The sequence below is a fragment of the Diabrotica virgifera genome, chromosome 9 (assembly GCF_917563875.1).
Source record: "Diabrotica virgifera virgifera chromosome 9, PGI_DIABVI_V3a".
Taxonomy (NCBI): domain Eukaryota; kingdom Metazoa; phylum Arthropoda; class Insecta; order Coleoptera; family Chrysomelidae; genus Diabrotica; species Diabrotica virgifera.
In genome coordinates this window covers 201880376-201904676 of record NC_065451.1, presented here as the reverse complement: position 1 = coordinate 201904676, position 24301 = coordinate 201880376, and the positions used below count along the sequence as shown (strand labels likewise).

Below are 24301 nucleotides of genomic sequence, written 5' to 3'. Positions count from 1 at the left end.
GGTTTGCATGTCCTTAACTTACCTTATCTTAATCTGACAATTTCGAGTATTTTTAAGGATATGTATTTTTTTCGGGCCCCCCTTAACGAACTCCCCTGCGTTAAGAGCTAATGTATGGTAGAGGTACATCGGCAGTTCACCAGTTTTCTCCCCATATGATAATCTGACGCGCTCGAGTAACTGCATAAATCCCCGCTTGGGCTCCCCTACCATTTATATACATATTGTTTTATTACAATTAAGTTTAAAACATCTGAATAGTTTTGCTTCCCTTCCCCTTCCCTTAATAAAAATATTTTCTATCAAACAAACAACTAACAATAAACATAATCAAAATAGCGTGTACCAAAATATAAAGTCACTGCGCACGCGAAATAATGACGTCACTGGCTTGATGAAGTTTAATTCGCGTGTACCTAACTTTTTTATTTGCGTACACGTTAGCGTGTACCTAGACACAGCGTTTCATTTCAGCCAGTAAGGAATTATGACATTTTAGATGTTTTACCAGCAGGTTTTACGTTTTTGCTCTTTGCGCAGAAATTGGCGCAGTTCTTGTACAAGAATCTGTGCCTGACACAAATTCTTGTATCGTTTCTTGTATCTGTGTAAAAAGGCCCCGAGACGGGGCCATGTATACCATGTCTATACCCATTCAATACTCTATAGATAGGTACTGTAAAATGGCTGAATAGTGATGGAAAGAGTAAAAAAATGTATTATTCTATAAATATTTTAATATTCTTAGGTCCGGTTTCACCAACAACAAAATAAAGCAATGAATAGTTATTGGTCGATCGACCTCCAAATACTAGGTTGATAGAGTACAAATCTTTTGATTTAAGGTTTATAAAATGTTTCTATATACTGGACTACCTTTTGTTGTTCACAAAAAAACATTTCTCCAACTCGAATTTCTTAAACAAACACTCAAAATTAAGTACCAAATTCTTGGTTATAAATATATGTGGTATTCACACTAAATCAAGAGAGCAATTGATATACATGGTTTCTTTTTTCGGCTGTAGAAAATAGTCTGGTGTATTTGGATTTTTTCTAACAGTTGTAAATCGTGAGATACAAGGTTTTCAAACTAAAACCAATAAATAATATATAGTATTACCAGACTAAAACCACCAAAATGTGATTTTCGAAAAAAATGAGATAAAAGGTTTTCACACTAAGCCATCGATATACAATATAAATAATAAGTGAATAGAATACAATAATACAATTATTTTATATTTATTATACAATAATACTTTTCAATAACATTCAAAGAACAAAATATTCAAATTCAAATGTTATTCAATAAATTGACAATAAAGTAAACAAACAAAACCATAAGACTGACAACTGACAACAAAGAACAAATGACAGATGTCGGCGGCCCGCAGCCAAAATCCATGTTACGCCGAGACGTTCGTCCCGTCTCACCATCAAATAATTGACAGTTATTTGATCAAACTTGACAGTTAGTGACACAAAGTGACAGTTAGTATGTATAGTTTGTGTCACTAAAGGCCCCGTCTCACCATCAAATAATTGACAGTTAATTTGATCAAACTTGACAGTTAGTGACACAAAGTGACAGTTAGTATGTATAGTTTGTGTCACTAGTCAAGTTTGACTGTCAAGTTTGATCAAATAACTGTCAATTATTTGATGGCGAGACGGGGCCTTGACTGTCAAGTTTGATCAAATAACTGTCAATTATTTGATGGTGAGACGGGGCCTTAAGCGCTTGTTCACAATGGACGTAATCATAAGGTGAACGTAAACCGTTATCATTTCGTAAACCGTAATTTATACATAATTTTATGCAGCGTTCACAATGGACTTAAATTTTACGTAAGAAAACAGGTATATTGATTGTCAATTGTCAAAACGTTATTTATGGGTTAATGTCAATGAACTGTCGGATGGAATAGGCACAAAGACAACTAATGTAGCCACGATACAAGAGAGAGACAGACAAGGTGGTGGAAACATTGACAGGCCGTGCAATTTGAGTTGCCTATATCAACTTAAATCGGGGAAATATAAAAGTCTAAATATAAAAGTAACATAAAAACATAATCAAGGACTTCTTCACTTTGTATAAAACAGTCACTAATTTAGTATTTAAATAGTTTTAAAATTATTTAACTCCCAAATACTTTAGGAAAGTAGGTATTTGTTTTGATAAATACAAATAACAATTCTGAAAAGTATCTAAACACCAAGTATGGCACTGTGTACTCTATTTATCCCCTAAATACAAAAAAGTGGTTAAATTTTGAAATATGTACTGCCAATCAGCATTAGGCCTAGCCAAGTTAAAATATTCAACGAACTGTAAATACTGATTCAATCGGGTCCATTTATATAGGCAACTCAAATTACACGGCCTGTCAAATTCTCCACTACCTTATCTGTCTCTCTCTAGGACCTCTCTCTTGTATGTTGGTGTCAATCTTGCTTCACTATTTGAATGGGACATGGCCATTCCATCCGTATGTTGCCATATTACACGAATTATCGTGTAATTACACGATTTGTTCCTATTTTACACGATTACACGAATCAAGTACGAAATCTTACGATTTTTACCATTAAAAATTTTCAGTAGTGTTTTTAATTCATTTTTATTAAAATTCACTTAATACTTCCCTGTATTGTTTAAAAATTACTTTGCAAAGAAAGAGAAATCCTCGGATATTTGTAATCTATACTTTCATACCTAACCATAACATACCATAATGATAACATAAACATCATTGGAAGAGTCTCAAGTTAAGTACTCATTTACACTAAAGTAAAATATAGGGGAATCCCCTGAAAATATTAGGAAGGTATAAATATTAGCCAGTCACCAACCGTTCTTGAATGGTTACGCGCATGCGCGATAGCGAATAATTATGCGCAGTAACACAGTTTTCGTTACTGCGCAGACTCGTAACCATTCAAGGACGGTTTATTAAGCATTTTCCGACTTACACGATTTTACACGATTTTCAGTAGTCGAGTTTCACGATTTTTGCTTCACTTCATCTGGATTGACAGTTCATTGGTTAATGTAAATTACATGTTTGTTTTTGAATTTGTGTGCATTTATTTAACAGAAATATGAATACCTACAGCAGGTTTGACTTGTGACCTGCTTACCATTTTATTGTTAAGGGTAATTTAAAAAACAAATACATAGACCAAAAAGAAAAAAGGAGAGGTTAGGAGGCTTATGAATGAAATGAGGTTGTATGATGCAGAGTGGTTTTTTACTTATACAAGGATTTTTATATACACTTTAAAAATGTTTATCACCCACACCCTAACTATATTATAATTAGGGCTAGGGCTTTGAACGCACAAGCTGAATTAAAAGTTCAATATCTACGTTCTCCATTTCATTTAATTTATTACCAAAACGTGAAATAAATATAGATTAATAGAGAAATGGGGTAAACAAAAACAAACCATAAGTAAACTGACAGAATCAACTCGTCTGAATTGTCAAACTTTTGATCACCAACATTAAAATACAAAAAATACTACAGTTGTCCTTAAAATTCACGTAATTCGAACATAAAGTTGAAACAATCTCAACTTTATGTAATCCTTACGTTTAAACGTAAGACAACCGTAACCATAAATTTTACGTTTGTCCATAGGCCATTTCAAGACTTTGACGTTTATGACACTAATTGAAAGCTGGAAGGCAAACATTGAAATTATTTATATTTGTACTGCATTGAGTTTCTTAAGTTTTTTACGTTTAATAGTTTTTTTATAAAATAGTTATTGTTATTATAAAATAGTGGTTTATATAATTGTTTTTATATAATAGTTTAATCGTTGTATAATAGTTTTTTATAGTTGTATTTTCCGAACATTTTGCTGTTGACTTCTGTAGCTTCTAGCTGTAGAAGTACTTTAACGACTGTATTTAGTTGTAAGCAGTGAATAAATAAACATAAGTAAATATTTTCAAAAGCTTTTGGTATATAGATCCATTTTCCCTCAAGGGGTATGAGTTAACCTACAGTAGAAAAAGTTTTTCAAGGGTGACAACATGGACAAATATAGTTACTTACATGGACATAGTTTTTTTTGTATTTGGAGCTTAGTAATAGTTTTTACACAGGTCAACAAATGAAGGCATTCAAGAGTTTAAATTCTTACAAATATTTTGAGGTAGGATTTGTATATAATTGTGGAGCTATAAAAATAAATAATTTCATCATAGTGGTTCACCCCAGATATCTTAAAAAATTGACCTTTTAAAGAATTTGTACAGTCGGAAAAATGAAAGAATACCCATGAACGGTCACGTCAAACAGGTACAATCACATATTTTGTATTTGCTGTTCTTTTTCTATAAATAACAAACGATAGAGATAGATTAATTATGTTAATAATATGTGATCGTTCATGGGTACTCTTTCATTTCTCCGACTGTACCTGCAGTGAAAAAATTTCAAGAGAAGAAACTGAGAATCTGCCGGAAGAGGTGAAATGTTTTTTGATTTTAGACAACGCTCCTGCTCATCCCTCTGAAAATATTCTATGATCAAAACATGGTAACTTTAGTTGTATGTTTTTGCCAAAAAATACATCGCTTATTCAACCCATGGATCAGGAAATAATTTTAGCAACAAAATGAATATATCGCAGAAAGTTTTTAGATGAAGTAATTGTATGATGAAGATAACACAGAAGATACAAGAGGGCAGCATACTTTGCAAAACTTAACTGTTACAATTTGTTAAGTTTGCTACAGCATGGAAAGGCAGTTATTAAGGGGTTACATAGGTCTTGCGGGTAAAAAAAGTGACTTTTTAAAAAAATTATATCTTGGAAACTAAAAATTATTTTTATTTATAATTGGAACATGTAAAAGTATAGTACGCTCAAAAAAATTTCAGCCAAATATATTCATTTTTGTAGAGTTGACTGCAATTTTTCGACAACAGCCCTTTTTTGCGGTGAGCAGCATAACAAGTCCAGTCTCATCTGAAATTTCTTGTAGTTTATACCTCTGGTTAGTGAATGAACAAAGATTTTTTTATTAGATGAGGTCATTTTTGTTTTATCAAAAAAAACTACTTTAAAAATATTGGGGTCAAAAATGTGTTTAAACTTATGTAAAATCTTCAAATTTCATTTTTTTTTAATTCCTTCGTTCATTTACTAGCCAGAGGTATAAACTACAAGAAACTTTTTGATTTCAAATGAGACTGGACTTAGTTATGCTGCCCACCGCAAAAAAACTTAAACTCTACAAAAATGAATATTTTTGAGACTACCTTAAGTACTATACTTTTACATGTTCCAATTATAAATAAAAATAAATTGTAGTTTTCGAGATATAATTTTTTTAAAAAGTCACTTTTTTTACCCATAAGACCTATGTAACCCCTTAAAAAAAATGTTTGATGGCCAAGATGCATACATATATTTAGAAGGAAAGTTCCTAATTTCTGTAGTATAATACATAATACCGAAGAGGAAGTAGCTCTAAGCGCCGGACTCCACTTGCGATTTGTAGTCGTGAAGATTGAACACATTCTTTCAAATAGAAGTCAATCCATGATTATTTAGTTACAAATGGATTGACTTGTATTTGAAACAATGTGTTCAATCTTCCTGATTACAAATCGCAAGTGGAGTCCCAGCAAACAGACCGACGTGTTAATTACGTGAATTTTAAGTACATTTGTCACCAATATACGTAAATTGTTTACGTGAATTTCACGTGAAAATTTGGTTGGAATGTCACATTGCAAATACGTCTTTAAATTACGTGAATAACTCGTCTTCAATAGACGTGTTATTTACCTTAAATAGCAATAAAATGTTTCGGGAAATTCACGTTGCAAATACGTGTTGATTAACGTATCTTTTAGAAAATGTATATATTAGTATTCACGTGAAAGATACGTCCTCGGTTCACGTAAATAATTCGACCTTAATTAACTTATGAATCACGTAATTATTATCCATATAATATAAATAAAACAAGCATATAAAGTATTAACAATGTATTTATTTAGTAGAATTTAGAGACTTTAAAACATTTGTCCTGTATAATTATTATATAAGATAATGAACCAAAAAATACCGACCTAAAGACACATTAAAAAATTTGCCAACACAAAACACAACACAGGTCACTTTTTATTTCGAGGAGGACACTTCGACACTTTCTTGTTTTTTCTAATTGCATCATGGCACTTCAACCCTCGAGCAGTGAGGTAAACGTTAATACCAAAGACATTATACTATAAATAAACCCGCCTAAAATAAAACGAGGGAAATAAAGCTCTTCACGTTTCACTTTTTGTTGTGAGAAATGTGAGAAGCCAGAAGCCAGAGAATGAGAAGCTGATGCTGCTGATGTTAGAGGTAATGATAATCGATTATAAAAATCGATTATTTTTAAATTATAGTTAAACTATTCTACTTACCTTAAATTAGTATTACGAATTTTCTTTTTGTTTTTAAATTTCTTCTACTATTAACTAATTGGTCTTACTAAAAATATATTTCAATACCAGAATAATATAAAAAAATAATCCTATCGAAACGTATCTATTATTCGATAAATCGATTAATTTAGTTTTCGAACCAACTATGTTAGTCACGTGATGGTATTTAAAGGAGGAGAAAGGTTTGGTAGTACTTCATCACCGCGCGCGATTTGAAAATAAGACTCAACATCATTTTAGCTCATGGGATATTTTTAAAGAAAAAAATAGCTTCAAATCAAGGTTGGATTGAAATAGTTATGCTAAATGATCTTAAAAGCGAAATCATAAACTTTTTGTTTAAATATTGGTATTATTTACATTACTTTTACGTGAAATACATCTAATTTTTCGACGTCCATAAAATACAATGAGTAAAATTCAAGCGATACGTATTTAACCAACAGCGTTGTAAAATTTTTGTTTCCAAAATATTTCTCAAAATTTAACCAAAGGAAGTTATTTCTGTTTCGTGATTATTACGTGAAATAAACGTACCTTTGCGATGTAACCAAAATTCACAAATATTATAAAAAACATGTACTATATTCGTCATTATGATTTTATATTATTCTAATGTCAAATATGTATAAAGAAAGCACAAATATATAGGTGAATGATTTGGCACTGAAATACGTTTTTTTCCCGTCATAAATCACCGAGTTACGTATTCGTTGAAATTTGCCGTAAATTTAACGTAATTATCACGTAATTGGGCTCAAGTCTGTTTGCTGGGGTGCGGTGCTAATAACACCAAAATATTCCATATATGTCCATAGAAGGTACACAGACATTGAAAAATTCCTGGAATATCCCCGAAAACACGTTCCCTGAACATCCCAGGAAAATCCTGTGTCAGCATTTTAAACATTACCTGAATGTCTTATTGGAACATTCCATGAATGTCCACGAATGTTCTTTGGACATTCAAAATATATTTTGTAGACATTCCCTGGATATACCAGAAATACAGTGATGAGCGCTCTAATAACCTGCAAAATAGCACAAAAGATGGAAAACGTATTAAGTAGTGAGATAAAAAGAAATGAAACTAGTCGAGCTGGGAAATTTAGCGATATTAACTTATACATTTAGATTGTATTGATTGTGTACCACCTTCAGACGTATCAGACGAGTTTGGAAACTACCACTGTCACAGTGACAGTTTTAGTTGACATACTCCTCTGATATGTGTAAAGGTGGGAAACAATCAATATAAAATAAAAGTTAAAGGTTCATTTCGCTAAATTTCCCAGCTCGACTAGTTTCATTTCTTTTTATCTCACAACTAAATATGTTGCCCGTCTTTTGTGCTATTTTGCCGGTTATTAGGGCACTCATCACTGTACATCCTTGCTGATGTGACAATACCTCCTATCTGTTTTTTCATGAGTTTTGTAGGAGAGATGGAACAACATGTTTTAAGGTCACCTCCTGTGTTCATATGTAAGTTTTGACTTGTTTTGTAGTTCATAGATAGTTTAATTTACTACAAAACAAGTAAAAAAATATCATATGAAAACAGGAGGTGACCCTAAGACAAGTTTTTAGTCTCTCTTACGAAACTCATGAAAAAACAGATAGGATGTATTACATCACTGACGATATGTGGCCATACCAATTAATACATCCTTGATAAATATACTTAAACATTTCAAAAAAAATGTGTCACATTTGCTTTGTAAACCTTTCTTTTGCCTTTCGTAGCCACATATTCCGTTTCCTTCCTGGGTTTTTGTAGACCACTTCTCTCAGCTGATTCTAAAAAAAATAAAATAAATGGTAATTTTTCTATCCTTTACAATTAACAATCAGAAGAAATATTTACAGGTAATAATATGCATAAATAATAATATTTTGTATTTTGACAATGACGTCTGATTTGGAAGTCGAAAGATCAATAAAATTATTTTTTAAGTTAAATTGTGGCTTATTTCCCAATTAGAATAGTTAATTACAAACATGCCTCAAATAATTCAGAACAATAAATAATTCGTTTCATACCAACATTCGTCCAAAGTCAATTATACCTGTAGTATTTCCATGAAAAGATTCTTTAAGTGAATTTTGCATAGTTTTCTTTAAAATATCTCTATCAGGCCAGAACACAAATTTTTTTAACCTAAGACACATTATATACAATGTATTTCTGAAATAAGTTGATACCGGGTAGGGTGAAATACTAAACCTATATCCCAAATCTTTATAATCTAAGTTTAAGCTTAGTTTAGCTAAAGTAAGCAATACTTGATCACTTGGTGACAAAACAGTATTTTGATGGTATTTGATAAATGGTGTAATATACTTTAAAGCTATTTTAAAAACATTGTAATTTGCTAAACCAGTATAATTTTTAGTTTTGGCATCATCATTTTCTATACTTTCACAAGATAAAGCTAATTTCTTAAGCTGATATTTAAAATCCTGTGTTAATGACATAAAATGTATTTGTTAATTTTTCCATTGTAATATATGTTTGACTATTTGGCAAAATCTTGTCTTCTACTAAACTAGCTTTTATACCAAATAACTGCTATCTACCACTAACTATCCACTGTTTCTACATCTACTAAAATAACAGTAATGTATCATTAATGAAAAATGTGTAAAATCATAGACCTACCTAGTATTTGTAGAATATAAGACAGTCCAGTGTCTTATAAATCATTTCAAGAGGAATAAAAAAGCAATTTTTTCTTGTAGGTACCCTAGTAGATGTATATTGTATGTCCAAATATGTGGAATATTAATTAGGTGAACAACCGCTGGCTAGGGTGAATATTAATTAGGTAATAGGGTGAATACTAATTAGGTAACGCCAACAATATATATATATGATTAGCAAAGGAATTCACATTAACAAAAATCAGTGACCATAACCAATTAAAATTCATCTTCTCCTGTACGCAAAGTAATGTGTGTCTTATATTCTTGACTGTGTACATATTTCAACATCTGACAGTAACAGTCGAATGCCTCTTCTTTATTAACCATGATTTTTAAACATTTTTAACATGCAAAAAGCAGCGGAATGTTATAATTGTTACTTGTGAATGAACGCTATGGAATGGGGTGAATAAATTAAGAAATATTTCCCTCTTAATCGACGTAGTTACACATGCAGACATATAGTGAGAATCGAAGACAAAGGGGAATAAAATAAAACCTCATGCATGCGAACAGTAATAATTAAAAAATACGTGTGTTTCACTACATTGTATTTTATAATTGCATAAATTAAAAGTACCCAACCATGATTTAAGATTTAGTTGGATATCACATGCATTTGTAAAGATTGGTACTTTAAAACACACTAGGTGGGGGTGCTGCATACATTTCATTGGCTGGTCACCTGCTCATGATCAAAGCAGGGATTTTAAAATTCCATACCCATTCCATTAAGCTATAAAACCGTAGGTACTATCCAAGTAGTTTTACTAATATCATCTTCTTGTTTTCACGTACCTAAGTTTTCGGTCGTAAAAGGTCGTGAAATTATAAATCATTTAAAAATGTCACCTGATGTGGACTAGTGGACATAGAAAACAGCTTAAACCGTAGTTGTGGAGTGTTCGTCGTCGGCTTGGATACGAAAATGAAAAAAAACTCAAGTGAAAAAAAAAAAATATGTGTACGGGATGGATACGAAAATGAAAAAAAACTCAAGTGAAAAAGAATATGTGTACGGGGTGCCTAACAAGTGGATGTAAACATCAAAACGTGACAACAAAAATTCGTCGTCGGCTTGGATACGAAAATGAAAAAAAAAACTCAAGTGAAAAAGAATATGTGTACGGGGTGCCTAACAAGTGGATGTAAACATCAAAACGTGACAACAAAAATTCGTCGTCGGCTTGGATACGAAAATGAAAAAAAACTCAAGTGAAAAAGAATATGTGTACGGGGTGCCTAACAAGTGGATGTAAACATCAAAACGTGACAACAAAAATTCGTCGTCGGCTTGGATACGAAAATGAAAAAAAACTCAAGTGAAAAAGAATATGTGTACGGGGTGCCTAACAAGTGGATGTAAACATCAAAACGCGACAACAAAAATTCGTCGTCGGCTTGGATACGAAAATGAAAAAAAAACTCAAGTGAAAAAGAATATGTGTACGGGGTGCATAACAAGTGGATGTAAACATCAAAACGCGACAACAAAAATTCGTCGTCGGCTTGGATACGAAAATGAAAAAAAACTCAAGTGAAAAAGAATATGTGTACGGGGTGCATAACAAGTGGATGTAAACATCAAAACGCGACAACAAAAATTCGTCGTCGGCTTGGATACGAAAATGAAAAAAAACTCAAGTGAAAAAGAATATGTGTACGGGGTGCATAACAAGTGGATGTAAACATCAAAACGCGACAACAAAAATTCGTCGTCGGCTTGGATACGAAAATGAAAAAAAACTCAAGTGAAAAAAAAATATGTGTACGGGGTGCCTAAAAAGCATTTGTATTGTTTGTATTGTATTGTCTAACTTTCATTTTGGAATATGTAAAAACAACAAGGTAATCTTAATAAAATAAAAAGTTTAAATAATATTCAGTTCTTTTCTTAACCCACACCTGACTTTTCTTTGTTGGAACTATCTAAATTAATAACATTGTGTTATTGGTTTAAATAGGTAAACACACATATATTCTAAAATGAAAATTTTTCCTTTGGGATATATGTCCAAAAACTATATGGTAATCTTAATAAAATAAAAAGTGTAGATAATATTTCAGTTATTTTCTTAACCCACACCCGAGCTTTCTGTGTTGTTTTTTAACTATTTGAATTAATAAAATTTTATTATTAATTTAAATATTTAAACAAACATATATTCTAAAATATAAATTTTACTTACATTTCGGAAAAATTAACTCACACCTGACTTTCAAAAAAAAAATTTCCCGAAAGGAAATAATTTTTCAGGTATTTTTTAACCCAAAAATGAGTAGACCAAAAATTTCTTTAAAGCAAAGAGTGACTTTTTGCAAAATAATAACCTCTTTATAAAATAATAATCATATACCTCTGAATAAACATTCATGACCACGAATTTTATGAAACGTAAAAGTGTAGCTATTGTGAGGGACAAGATCTATGAGAAATTTTAATAACCGACTTACTGGTAATCCGGTAATAGGTATCTATTGATACCTATTGTAACACAGACCCCCAGAGAGACATTTACAGAGTTGTATCCAACATTCAAATAAAATTATCGGAGAAAGTGTTGAATTTCAAATTATTAATTTGTGTACTTAAATATTTTTACCAATTGGTCGATATACTGATTATTTTTCAAGTAAACTACCTCGTATTATATATAGCATTTAGAAAAATTTACCTTCACCCTTTTTCCAAAATTAAGATTGGCAAAATAAAATATTTTTTCAGTTACGAAAATAAAAATTTTGCTTTGGTGGATTTACAAGTTTTTTTATTAACCGTGCTTCGGTTCTTAACAAGTTCGTCAATGAACACTTAATATTAATATAATATACAGTCAGTTCCTAAAGTAACGGACAAATATAATTTCTACGTACTTAATTATAAAGTAGATGAAAACTCCTGAACCAGGTCAATTTTTACACACAAAAATATACGTTCTCAATAAAATCGTTCAACTACCCCTTTAACCCCATAAGGAAAATAGCTACTTTTTGAGACATTTACCTAAATGTTTAAAAATATTCGATGTTACTTTTTTGTCAACCAGATAACTAATATACTAGTCAATCGTGACAACTATTTGAATTGAGGGCTTTTTTATGTAAGAAATAAAATTACTTCTTTCTTGAGTATCAAGTCCAAAAATCAAAAATATTACATTTCTGAATAGAGAATTGAAAACCCCCTTAAACGCCGTATCACACGCCTTTATTTAAACTTTTTAGAGGGGTAGCTATTACCCCTTGGGGGTTAAGGAGGTAGTTAAATGATTTTATTGAGAAAGTGTATTCTTGTGTATATTTGAGGATTTTTCGTATGCGCTTATAATTTACGTAGAAAATGAATTTATCCGTTATTTTAGGACCTCACTATATAAAAGAAGTAAAATTTGTTCACAATAAAAGTACAAAATTTTTTGTAAAAGGTATATATTTTGTAAAAAAGTAAAAAGCTGTGCAACGAAAGTCGTCGTTGTTACATGGAAAAAGCTTTTGGGGGACATGACACCATCATAAGTTAAAGTAAAACAGGTTAAAATTAGACTGGCAGGTATGAAAAAAATGGTTTTTATTTACTTACATGTCACATGCGATGCCACAAAAAGTTACCCATTGGTCTTTTTACTATCATAAATTAAATGATATACTAGCCACTTCGAAAATTCACATTCATTTGGGATCTTCCAGTTGGATTTAAAGGTTATTCCAACTCATCGTCATTATCGTTCTCTTCATCACTCTCATCCAAATAAATAATAATTTTCTTCAAGGCTGGGACATTTTTCATGTAATCCTTTTAAAACTTTTTTACATGTTCTATGGCATTTTGCCAGTTTTGAACACTGATATTTTTGAACTCCGTTTTTATTAGTTCGACAACACTTTGGGCATCTTTTGAAGGTGTGTTGTTCCTCCGGATATGGTTTTTTAACTGAGCCCATAGCAATTATATGGGATTCAACACACAGTAATATGGAGGTAATCTTAAAACCATATGTCCATTGTTAGTGGCTAATTTATCTACAATATGTTCTTTAGTTACGACTTTTGTATGAAGAATCTGAATTAGTTGATCTTTGGTGTAATGATCCTCAAAATATAGGTCTTCGGCTATTAAAAATTCTTGAATTTCATCCTTTCTACTCTGTTTGGTTGGAATTTTTTTAATGCATCTGGAGTGATATGATGCATTGTCCATAACAATCACGCTATTTGCTTTGAAATTTGGGAGTAATGTATTCTCAAACCACGATTCAAAAAGCGTCCCTTCGATGTCTTGGTGGTAGTCTAAAGAACTGTCTTTAATACTTTTGGAACTCAACAATAACGCATCGTTCACCCATCCATGTTGTCCTCCGCAATGTAATATGCAAATTCGCTTAAACCGTTTGTCCAGGCTTTATCTATCGTTTCGTGAGAATCAAACCAAGTCTCGTCCAGATAATAAATTTCTCGACACTCACTGCGGTATTGTAAAATTTTTTCAATATATTCATTCATCCATTTTATTAGGCTGCTACTTTCCATTATGGTTTGTCTCTTATTGACAGTTTTCTATTTAAAACCATTTTTGGTCAAAAATCGTCCCAGAGTCTTTGTGGAACAATCATATTTTGCTCAGCTACACACAAATTCTTCCTTTGCTGAGTACTTGACCCCGCACTTCCATCATCATCTTCTAAATTATCCGTAGGTTCATTTTCGTCACGTATATGCATATCACTTTCCCATGGCCGCCACATATTATTGTTCTTTGATAAATACTAAATTGTATATCACAACGCGCTTTTTTTCAACAAACTCTGGCTGAAAGAACCACAAAATATACTGCTTAAGAATGACTAATTTCGTTATTTAAATATTGTGACAATGATCCCACCCCATTTAATGATTCTACGAAAATGTACTTATTAAGTACTTAGCAATTACCGGAAATATAAAATTGTTTGTAAATTTGAATTTAGGTCGACCGCAGGAATTTCTCTTAATTATTTTTAAATGTTATAAACAAAGACGTCATATGTATTTTGGATAACATTTTACAAAAATATTTTTTAATGACAATGATTTGGAATAAGTGTTACTTCTTTTTGTGTATATCGATAAATAGTGTTCATTGACGAACCCACAAAACAAAATGTCTACTTAATTTCGTAACTGAAAAATATTTTTCCACCTACATACCTCTACCGAAAGTATTCATTTCCTGACCTGATTGTAGGGAGCAAAGTCGTACTTTTCCTCCCTTGAATGATTCTTGAATGAAGTAAACTTCATTCTCGGGAGGAAAAGTAGCACTTTGCTTCCTTGTTATACAAATATCTATTATTTTGCCAGTCCTAAATTAAAAAAAAAAGGACGAACGCAAGTATTTTTTAATACTATATTGCGAGATTGTTTACTGCTAAAAACCATTGTTAAGATCAATTTGTAAAAGCATTTAAACCAACTAATAACGTCTAATAATTTAAAATTCAACACTTCTTCAGTAATTTTATTTAAATGTTGGATACAGGTTAGTACAACTCTGTAATGTCTCTCTGGGGGTTTGTGTTACAATAGGTATCAATAAAGAATTATCAGCAGGTTGGTTTTTAAAATATCGCATAGATCTTGTCGCTCACATACCATATACCGATCGGCTTTTAGTCACCACATTTGTAAATTTTTGCATTATGCGGAGAAGATACATTCGCCCCGCTAACGTAAAAACCCAGCATAGTTGAGCGAAAAACCGATTCTCGATAGTGAATGAAATATAAATGCCATGAGCGTACTTACGCCCGGTTTCATAATCAGTTAAAGTGGACATTAAGTTTTAGGTTGGTACCCTTGTCAATGCAATTCATATGGGTAAATGTCAACGTTAAAGTGGACTTTAGTTAATGTTCACTTTAAGTTGATTATGAAACCGGGCGTTAATAAAATTTTTAGCTAAAGTATTTATTGATTTTAATATTAATTTTCCAAGTCATTTATGAAAATTAAGAAAAGATTTTTTGAATTAATGTTTTAAAAAGAAATATCTATCTAAAACTAATATTATTTTTATTATTTGACTATTGGAAACAGGGTAGTTCACCCTTACAGTGAATTTTATCATAAAACAATATAATATTGTTGTATATCAATGAAAAGGGAAAAAAATGAACAATTCAAAAATATATATAGCTCATTTTAAAATTCAATACAAAGGGGTAGTTTTTTTTACTAACACATAAATAAAATTAATTTTCCAAGTCATTTATGAAAATTAAGAAAAGATTTTTTGAATTAATGTTTTAAAAAGAAATATCTATCTAAAACTAATATTATTTTTATTATTTGACTATTGGAAACAGGGTAGTTCACCCTTACAGTGAATTTTATCATAAAACAATATAATATTGTTGTATATCAATGAAAAGGGAAAAAAATGAACAATTCAAAAATATATATAGCTTATTTTTAAATTCAATACAAAGGGGTAGTTTTTTTTACTAACACATGAATAAAATTAATTTTCCAAGTCATTTATGAAAAGATTTCTTAAAATCTTGGTTTATTATAAAAATTATTTCTAAATTGATCATTAAAAAATATATGTTATATATTGAAAAGGAGGGGTAAAATAAAAACCTATTTATTATTGTAGATTTATATTATTGCAAACAATACAATATGTAGTTAAACAATAAATGAACAAATTATTATTACAACACGCACAAATATGTGCACTAATGTCACTCAAATTCCCAGTTGAATGTTCAGTAACATGGACAGAAGGAACGTATGGTGGTATTCCACGAAGAGTCTCAAAAAAGCACGATGGGCACAAAGTGTGATTGTCTACAGCATAATAACATTGGGTCATACATACTGTCTGTCTGCATTCGTAGGATAAAAATCGCGTGTTGTTGACATCATTCACTTGTAATATTTTGGTATCGACTTCTTGAGAATCCATATCTAGGATTTCACAGTCTTCGAGGTCTGATACAGTTTCGGTAGATAGCGAAAAAACAAAACTGTCGTTAGTGTCACTATCACTTTCTTCACCCATGGGAATTTCGAGGTTTTCATCGTTACTCGGTGCTATGATATCTAAGGGATTTACTAACACATCGTCCATTGGAATTTCAAGGTTTTGTTGCTGTTACTACAAAAATTATAACTAAATAAATGCAAACAAAAATTAATTTATATTTATCAAGTAGTATAGATAGAGGGGGTCTGGCATAGTATTTTCAAGTAGAAGGGATAGAGGGGGTCTGACATGTATCAGTGGATGGGGTTATAACCATCTGCTTTTCACATCTAAAAATAGTTCAAACATCAACAATCAGAGCGCCCGTAGTTCACGCATCAACAAGCAGGGTATCCGGTTTGTCTGGAGAATATCCGGTATAATAATGAACTTGGGCTCTAAAAGTAACATGGTGTGAGGGCAGTGGTCTTCAAGCATCAACAAGCAGGGCATCCGGAGTTCAAGCATCAACAAGCAGGGCATCCGGTTTGTCTGGAGAATATCCGGTCTAATAATGAAGAGGAGGGGCTCTAAAAATAACATGGTGTGAGGGCAGTGGTCTTGTAACATCCTATTTAAGGCAAATTAGTGGAGCTCCCCCGGTAGTTTATCACGAATCATGAATACGTGCAGCAGGTGCAACAAATCGTTTTCGCGCTCGGATAGCCTATCGCGACAACATGCAAATACGGAAATGTGGATAGTGATAAGAATGGGGATTATTATATTCCCAAAAAAAGATTAAGACCACTTGGAGTGGAAGTGATTGATGGAACTGTTTCGAAATTGTCACACGCGTTTAAAAACAGAATCGCATCTTATCGTTTTAGTAGTGATAAAAAACTGGATTATCATGGATTTTTAAACGATGTTAAACCCAAAGTTTTGAACATTTTGAGTGAATATTTACATCAGCACAATAGCATAAAGGTAAATTTTGAAATATTTGGTATTTATCTAAAACCTGACACTAACCTATCAGATATCAAGTCCATGAACACATGTAATAAAATTATAACTATCAGCACTGAACTGGATGAAGTATTTGATGATTTTAAGGAAGAACTGATGACGCAAGCATCAGAATTTCAAGAGAAAGATTCAAATTGGGTATTGCAGGAAATAATGTTTTTAGATGTTAACATAAACAAATATAGTAGTATTTCCGCATCAACATATATTCGTCTCCCAATACCTATAGTACGAAAACACGCTATTTTAAATATCGCAAACAAAGATAATAAGTGTTTTGCATGGAGTATTATTGCAGCTATTTTTCCTGCTAGTGGCAACCCAACCAAACCAGAATCATATCCACCATATGATACTTTGTTGAATTTTGAAGGAATTGACTTTCCGATGAAACTAAAAGACATTAAAAAGTTTGAGAACCTCAATAATATTTCAGTAAATGTTTATGGGCTGGAATCCAATTTCGTAAATAATAAAAGGCAATATGAAATAGTTGGACCATTGCATTTTACAAGTAATCGCCATGCCACTCACGTGAACCTTTTGCTTATAACAAATGATAAACAAAGTCATTATTGTCTGATTCTAGACATGTCGAGACTTGTAAAAAGTCAAAAAACAAAAAATTGTCGCAAAGAATACTTATGTGATGGATGTCTACAATTCTTTGTTTGCGAAGAAAAGCTCGATAATCACCAAAATAACGACTGTTCTCATATTTACACAGAACTTCCCACAACGAAACCTAAAATTAATAAGTTTGGTGAAATGGTGCCAGAAAATATACTAAAATTTATAAATATCCAAAAAATGTTACCTGTGCCATTTGTAATCTATGCTGATTTTGAAAGTCTGCTAAAGCCCATAGACCATGTTGAACCTTTCAATGGAAATTCATATTCCGTTAAAACTGCTGAACACCAAGCATATTTGTTTGCATTTTACCTTAAATGCAACTATGATGATTCACTTTCTAAACTAATAAAATATGAAGGACAGGATGCTCCCAAAGTGTTTATACAGAAATTGGATGATTTAGTGCATGAACTATATAACAGTCACCTTGAAACATATTAAACCAATGACACCGTTAACAAAAGAAGAAATTGAAAAACATGAGAATGCTACCGAGTGTTACTTGTGTGGAAAGCCATTTAATCCTTTCAATCGTAAGGTGAAAGATCATCACCATCTCAATTCATTATATCTTGGACCAAGCCATAACTCCTGTAATATAAATAACAAACTCTCAAATACAATACCCGTGTTCTTTCACAACATGAGTAATTATGATTGTCATCTTTTTATTAAAGAGCTTTCAACAACTGGTGAAAAAGTTTCAGTAATTGCACAGACGAAAGAAAAATAATCGCAATTTCTAAAAGAATTCTAGTAGAAAAGTCGGAAAATGGTCTAAATAAATACATAACTGTGACATTTGTTGATTCATACAGATTTTTGGCAAAATCTTTGGATATTCTGAGCACAACTTTAGACTCGGAGCAGTGTACAGAAATTAGAAAGTATTTTCCAAATACTAAACACTTTGAACTTGTGAGGCGTAAGGGTGTTTCCTTATTCATATATGGATGGATTTGATAGACTTAAAGAAAAAACACTACCACCTAAAGAAAATTTCTACAATAATCTAACTAACAAACACATTTCTGATGAAGATTATGCAAGAGCAATTGATGTATGGAACACATTTGATTGTAAATCTATGAGTGACTATGCTATGGCGTACCTAGTATCAGATATCTTATTATTGGCTGATGTGTTTGAAAATTTTAGAAAAATATGTCACAAAGAATACAATTTGGATCCTTGTCACTACATAACTGCTCCTGCATTAAGTTGGGATGCTATGTTAAGATACACCGAAATTGAACTGGAGCTTCTTACAAATGTGGACATGGTGCACTTTTTAAAGAAAGGAGTAAGAGGAGGTGTGGCACAATGTAGCAAACGAGAAGCCGTGGCAAATAATCAATATGTACCCAACTATGATCCACAACAACCCGAGTCTTACATAATGTATCTAGATGCCACAAATTTATATGGTGCAGCCATGTGTCAATATCTTCCATATGGAAATTTTAAATGGGTAACCGATGTTGAAAATTTCAACTGTTTTTCGGTGGAGGATGATGCGGATAAAGGGTATGTGTTGGAAGTGGATTTGGAATATCCAGCTCATTTACATTCTTTACATAATGATTTACCATTCTGTCCCGAGAGCATGGTACCTCCAGGAAGCAAATATCCTAAACTTATCCCAAATTTCAACAATAAAACTAAATACATTATCCATTATCGCAATCTTAAGCAGTGTCTTAGGTATGGTCTGGTACTAAAAAGGATTCATCGTATACTAGAGTTTTCGCAATCACCATGGTTAAAAAAATATATTGACCTAAACGCATCACTCAGAAACAAGGCCAAAAACGAGTTTGAACGGGATCTTTTTAAGCTTCTGGTTAATGCGATATTCGGTAAAACCCCAGAGAACGTTGAAAAAAGAAGAGATATCCGCCTGTGCACCCGCTGGGAAACAAAAACAAATTCGCTGGGAGCCAGGGCACTTATCTCTAAACCAGAATTCAAGTCTTGTTCCGTGTTTAATGAGAATTTGGCGGCAATCCATTTGGGTAAAACTAAAATAGTTTATGACAAGCCTCTCTATGTTTCACAATTTTAGATTTATCAAAAACAGTGATATATGATTTTTATTATGGACATATCAAAAAGAAATATGGTGAAGCCGCAAACTTGTTATACACAGACACAGACTCCCTGATTATGGAGATATTTACCCCCAATTTCTATGAGGATATGAAGAGAAATTTAGAACATTTCGACACCTCCAACTATCCAACTGATAATATTCACAGGATACCGAAAACACCATCAATACTAGGAAAAATGAAAGATGAATTTGCATCTGTACTCATTAAATGTTTCTATGGTACAGGTGCTAAAGCTTATTGCATAGAAGCAAATACAATAATAAAAAAAGCAAAAGGAATTTCAAAACACGTAACCAAAACACAGTTGCAAAAGAGTGATTATGTACTATTAGTGAAAAAAGGTGGTGTAATTTTAAGAAAAATGTATGTATTTGTGTCTAATTTACATACCATATATACTGAACTTAGGAATAAAGTGGCATTATCTTCTAAGGATGACAAACGCTGTGTAATAAACGGTGACGTAAAAACTCTTGCGTGGGGGCATTTTTTAATTAGTCCACATAATGGTACTATAGATGATCTGATTAGGTTTGGGAGTGAGCTGCTACACACCCCGGAATTGGTAGATTTAGAAAAGATTCCTCTTGAAGAATTGTTTCAAGTCGATTCTTTTCAATATGATTCATACTTGTAAAACTTGTAAATTGTATATTTTTATGTATTAATAAAACACATGTATATCAACATATTTTTTTATTTAAAACCTTACACAATTCTATTAATAGCATAATTATTGAAAAAGTCGAACATGGAGCTATATAATAAAATATTGGAGATATGACTGTATCCTTTCTAGGTCTTTCATTATAAAGTTCTAGCCATTTGGAGTCACTGCTTCTACCACTCATATGTCTAAAACGCAATTTATATTTAGTGCTATTTAATGGTATTTCAGCTTGTAAAGTTGGTAAAAAATTGTTTCCCGGATATGATTTCATTCTTGACCATGTCTCAGGCCATGTTTCATTTAGAGTACCATTACTGTCAAAGCACACAAAAACTTTTTTAACATTGATGGGTTGCTGAATTAAAAGCAGATTTCGCAGAATTGCTTGTAAAACAATAAAGTCTAATGATACCATCTTAATAATCTCTACCAAGATTTTAGCATCTATTTATAGTAAATCTAACTTTGGGCGTGGGGAGTCACATGTATATGGTGGAGATTCCATTAACCCATCACGATAACCTACGTTTCGATGAGATAACCCCATAGGTCTAGTCTCACTACAGAATACACAAAATTCAAACACCAATTTCCACCCTTTAAATATTAAGCTTCTTGGAATAAGTTTAGTTCCACACATTTTACGACAAATAAGACAAAGCTTTTGTCGTACACAATAAAAGGTGAGTCTCGTTTCCCACTCGTCACCACTATAGTTAAATAGATCGTCAAAATTATCCGCATATTTGTGTGACATATTTGAACACAACGCGTGGTTTCACGTGGCTTACAACGATCTGGTTTATGATGTAGCTTAACAAGTTTCAAAGGGAATGAGTCACGCAAGCTGATCACGTCTCGCGTGTCTGGTAAAATCTAGGAGTGGGGGATAGTGACCCACACATTTGCAACTGGTGTCAATGAGAGAAGGGAGGATATAAGAGTACAGAAACATCGATAATGTAAACAGTATGTGCTCAAGAAGGCTTCGTGAACGTGTTGAACAATTTAGTAAAGGTATTAACAGAATAAAACGTGATATTTTAGTTTATGAAAAAACAAGAAATATTAAACAGTTAGAGAAGAGTATTAACCAGTTAATAAGAAAATATAAAGATAAGGAATATATGTTTAAAAACTTTTCACGACTTAGTATAAGTGATGCGTTTGCGTAGTGGAAGAGTTTACCCTCCTGAAGAAGAAAATAGACTATTTTTTGTTTCTGCAATCGAGGAGCAAAAGTGGATAGATTTGGTGTTTAAAAACATTAATCGTTTTAACAATAATGGAATGTTGCCAGAAAAGAATTGTGATGAATCAACACCCGCAAAAACCTTTATACCTGTTTACAGAAGCAGAACTACAAAACTTTACCATACCATACATTAGAAAATCTGTAGATCCATATGAACTACTTCAGTCTTGGCATCTCTTACCCCAGAAATTTGTGCAAGATTTTGAAATTCGAACTCGACTTCCGTGTTTTGTTCATTTCAATCGTCCCGAATGGAGAACAGAAGAAGAAGGATTAGCTCCTGCTCAATCCAGTTGTCGTTTATGCAGATTTGCACTGGAAAATTTATATAACAATTATATCGGTTAAATAAAGTATTATTTTTTATTAAGGTTTTTTATTAATAAAAACAAAAATGTAAAAAAAATCTTTATTGCATCATAAAAGTATCATACAAATAAAATACGTTAGATAACGCACATACACTATTATTATTTAAATGGTAAGGACATTTAGGCTCCATTTTTTCCAAACCTGGTTGTTCATCAAATTCCACAACTGGAGCTAAACTATACTTTTTTATATACTGAGACTTTTCTCTTCCTTTAACATAGACGATATCGACATTACTTGTCAAGCATTGGATAATATTATGAACTTGATGTACTGGGGTAAATCCATGATCCCAGTCAAGACCATGATAATTATTCATTAACCATACAGCTTGTTTATGAAACTCTGGATTCAGCAACCTCATTGGATATGGTGGTTTGAAGAAATGATGACTAATTTTTTGACCATCATAAGTGGCCAACTCTTTTGCGATAAATTTATTTTTCTCGGTATTAAAACCTTGTACATCTATTATTAGGTGCATGTTAAAGTCTGTCTTTGTATGGTGTCTAACCTATATTTATAAACCTATTTTGACTCATGCGCATGAGAGGGTTCCCCATATAATGTCATAGCCTCATGACTTCATTATGTACATATACCTTAACTTGTCCAGCATAATATAAATATTTAGTTTTATAATTGTTTTACTATTTTAGTTAAGGGATTATACGTAAATTCTTTTTCGTGTAATATCAGACAATAAGCAGAGATATCAGAGGTTGTTGGGTCATCTGTCTCAAATTCTATACGTAACACAACAGACCCCGATTGAATGATTTCTTTTTGACGAGAGCAGTCAATATGTATAAGCGGGGCAATCATTTTAAAGTCATGTGGATTAAATATAGGTTGATTCAGCACCATGTGATAACAACTTTCTTGAAAATTAGCAAACATTTCATAAAGTTTCGCAAATCTATTTGTTTTAAAATCTATTTGTAGGTCATTATAAGGATATCTTTCAGAATTTAAAAACACTTTAATATTTTTTAAATTGCAATGATCAAATTTACTCATATCTTTTGTTAATTTCGATTTTCTGTTATTTTGGAAAGCAACAATGATGTGACGAGGTGTTTCTATTTTCGTACTAGTGCGCACAGACCATGTATGGCGGGTAGAGTTGTTTAGAGCAGGATATTCAATCATTTGCCATGAGCGAAATTTAATAGGAAGTTCTTGATTTGTATGTGAAATCTTATTAAGCCGTAACTGTTCTTGTATACTTGGTGTTACATGTGGAACCTCCCAATATAATTTATTAATATCAATCTTCGGTCGTTCGCTTTCATCTTCGCTTACTACAGCATCAATATCATCATTTGATCTAATAAGTATTAATTCCATTTTTAAATTCATTATGATTCTCGTAAAATCTTCGAAGAAACCTGATAGCAGTCGTAGAGGTATACATACGTTAAAGTTTCCATTTGAATCCACCAACACACTGTCTTTGGGGACTTCATTATTAGTTTCCAGTCTACCTCTTTTTTGAAACCATCCCGAGTTTTCCAATTGCAGGCTTTGGTTTTCGTTAAGACTAAGGTAGTTTTTAATACTTGATAATAATAATAATAATAATAATACTTTATTCATCCTTACAGATTATTTACATAATATAGGACATGTCAAAGTAAAGAATATAGACATTTAAAAAATAGAAAAGTTAAAGACTACCTATACAATATAAACATACACACAAACATAGAAACAACATACTAAGACATAAATTCCGAGACACTATAAATACATGACTCAATGAGATAAGTCTTCAATTTATTCTTAAATATTCTAACATCATCTGCCTCACTTTTTATTTTGGATGGGAGCTGATTAAAAAACCTTATGCCGCTATATTCAGGGCTTTTTTCAAACATGGAAGTGTAATGTTTAGGAGCCCTAAAGAAATCTTTTTGTCTAGTACGATAATTGTGTACATCTGAATTTGATGTCAATGAATTAATATTAGCTTTTGTGTACAGAATACATCTGTATATAAAAATTGAGGGAACAGTAAGTATTTGGTATTTTCTAAAATGGTTTCTACACGTATGTCCATATGGTAAATTAAAAATCAAGCGGATTATGCGTTTTTGGGCT

General features: G+C 31.9%; 1 pseudogene; it reads right to left on the bottom strand.

Annotated features, from left to right (window-relative positions):
* Positions 1 to 23797, bottom strand: part of LOC126891608 (zinc finger protein 721-like) — a 67270-nt pseudogene extending 43473 nt beyond the window's left edge.
* Between the last annotated feature and the right edge of the window lie 504 nt (positions 23798 to 24301).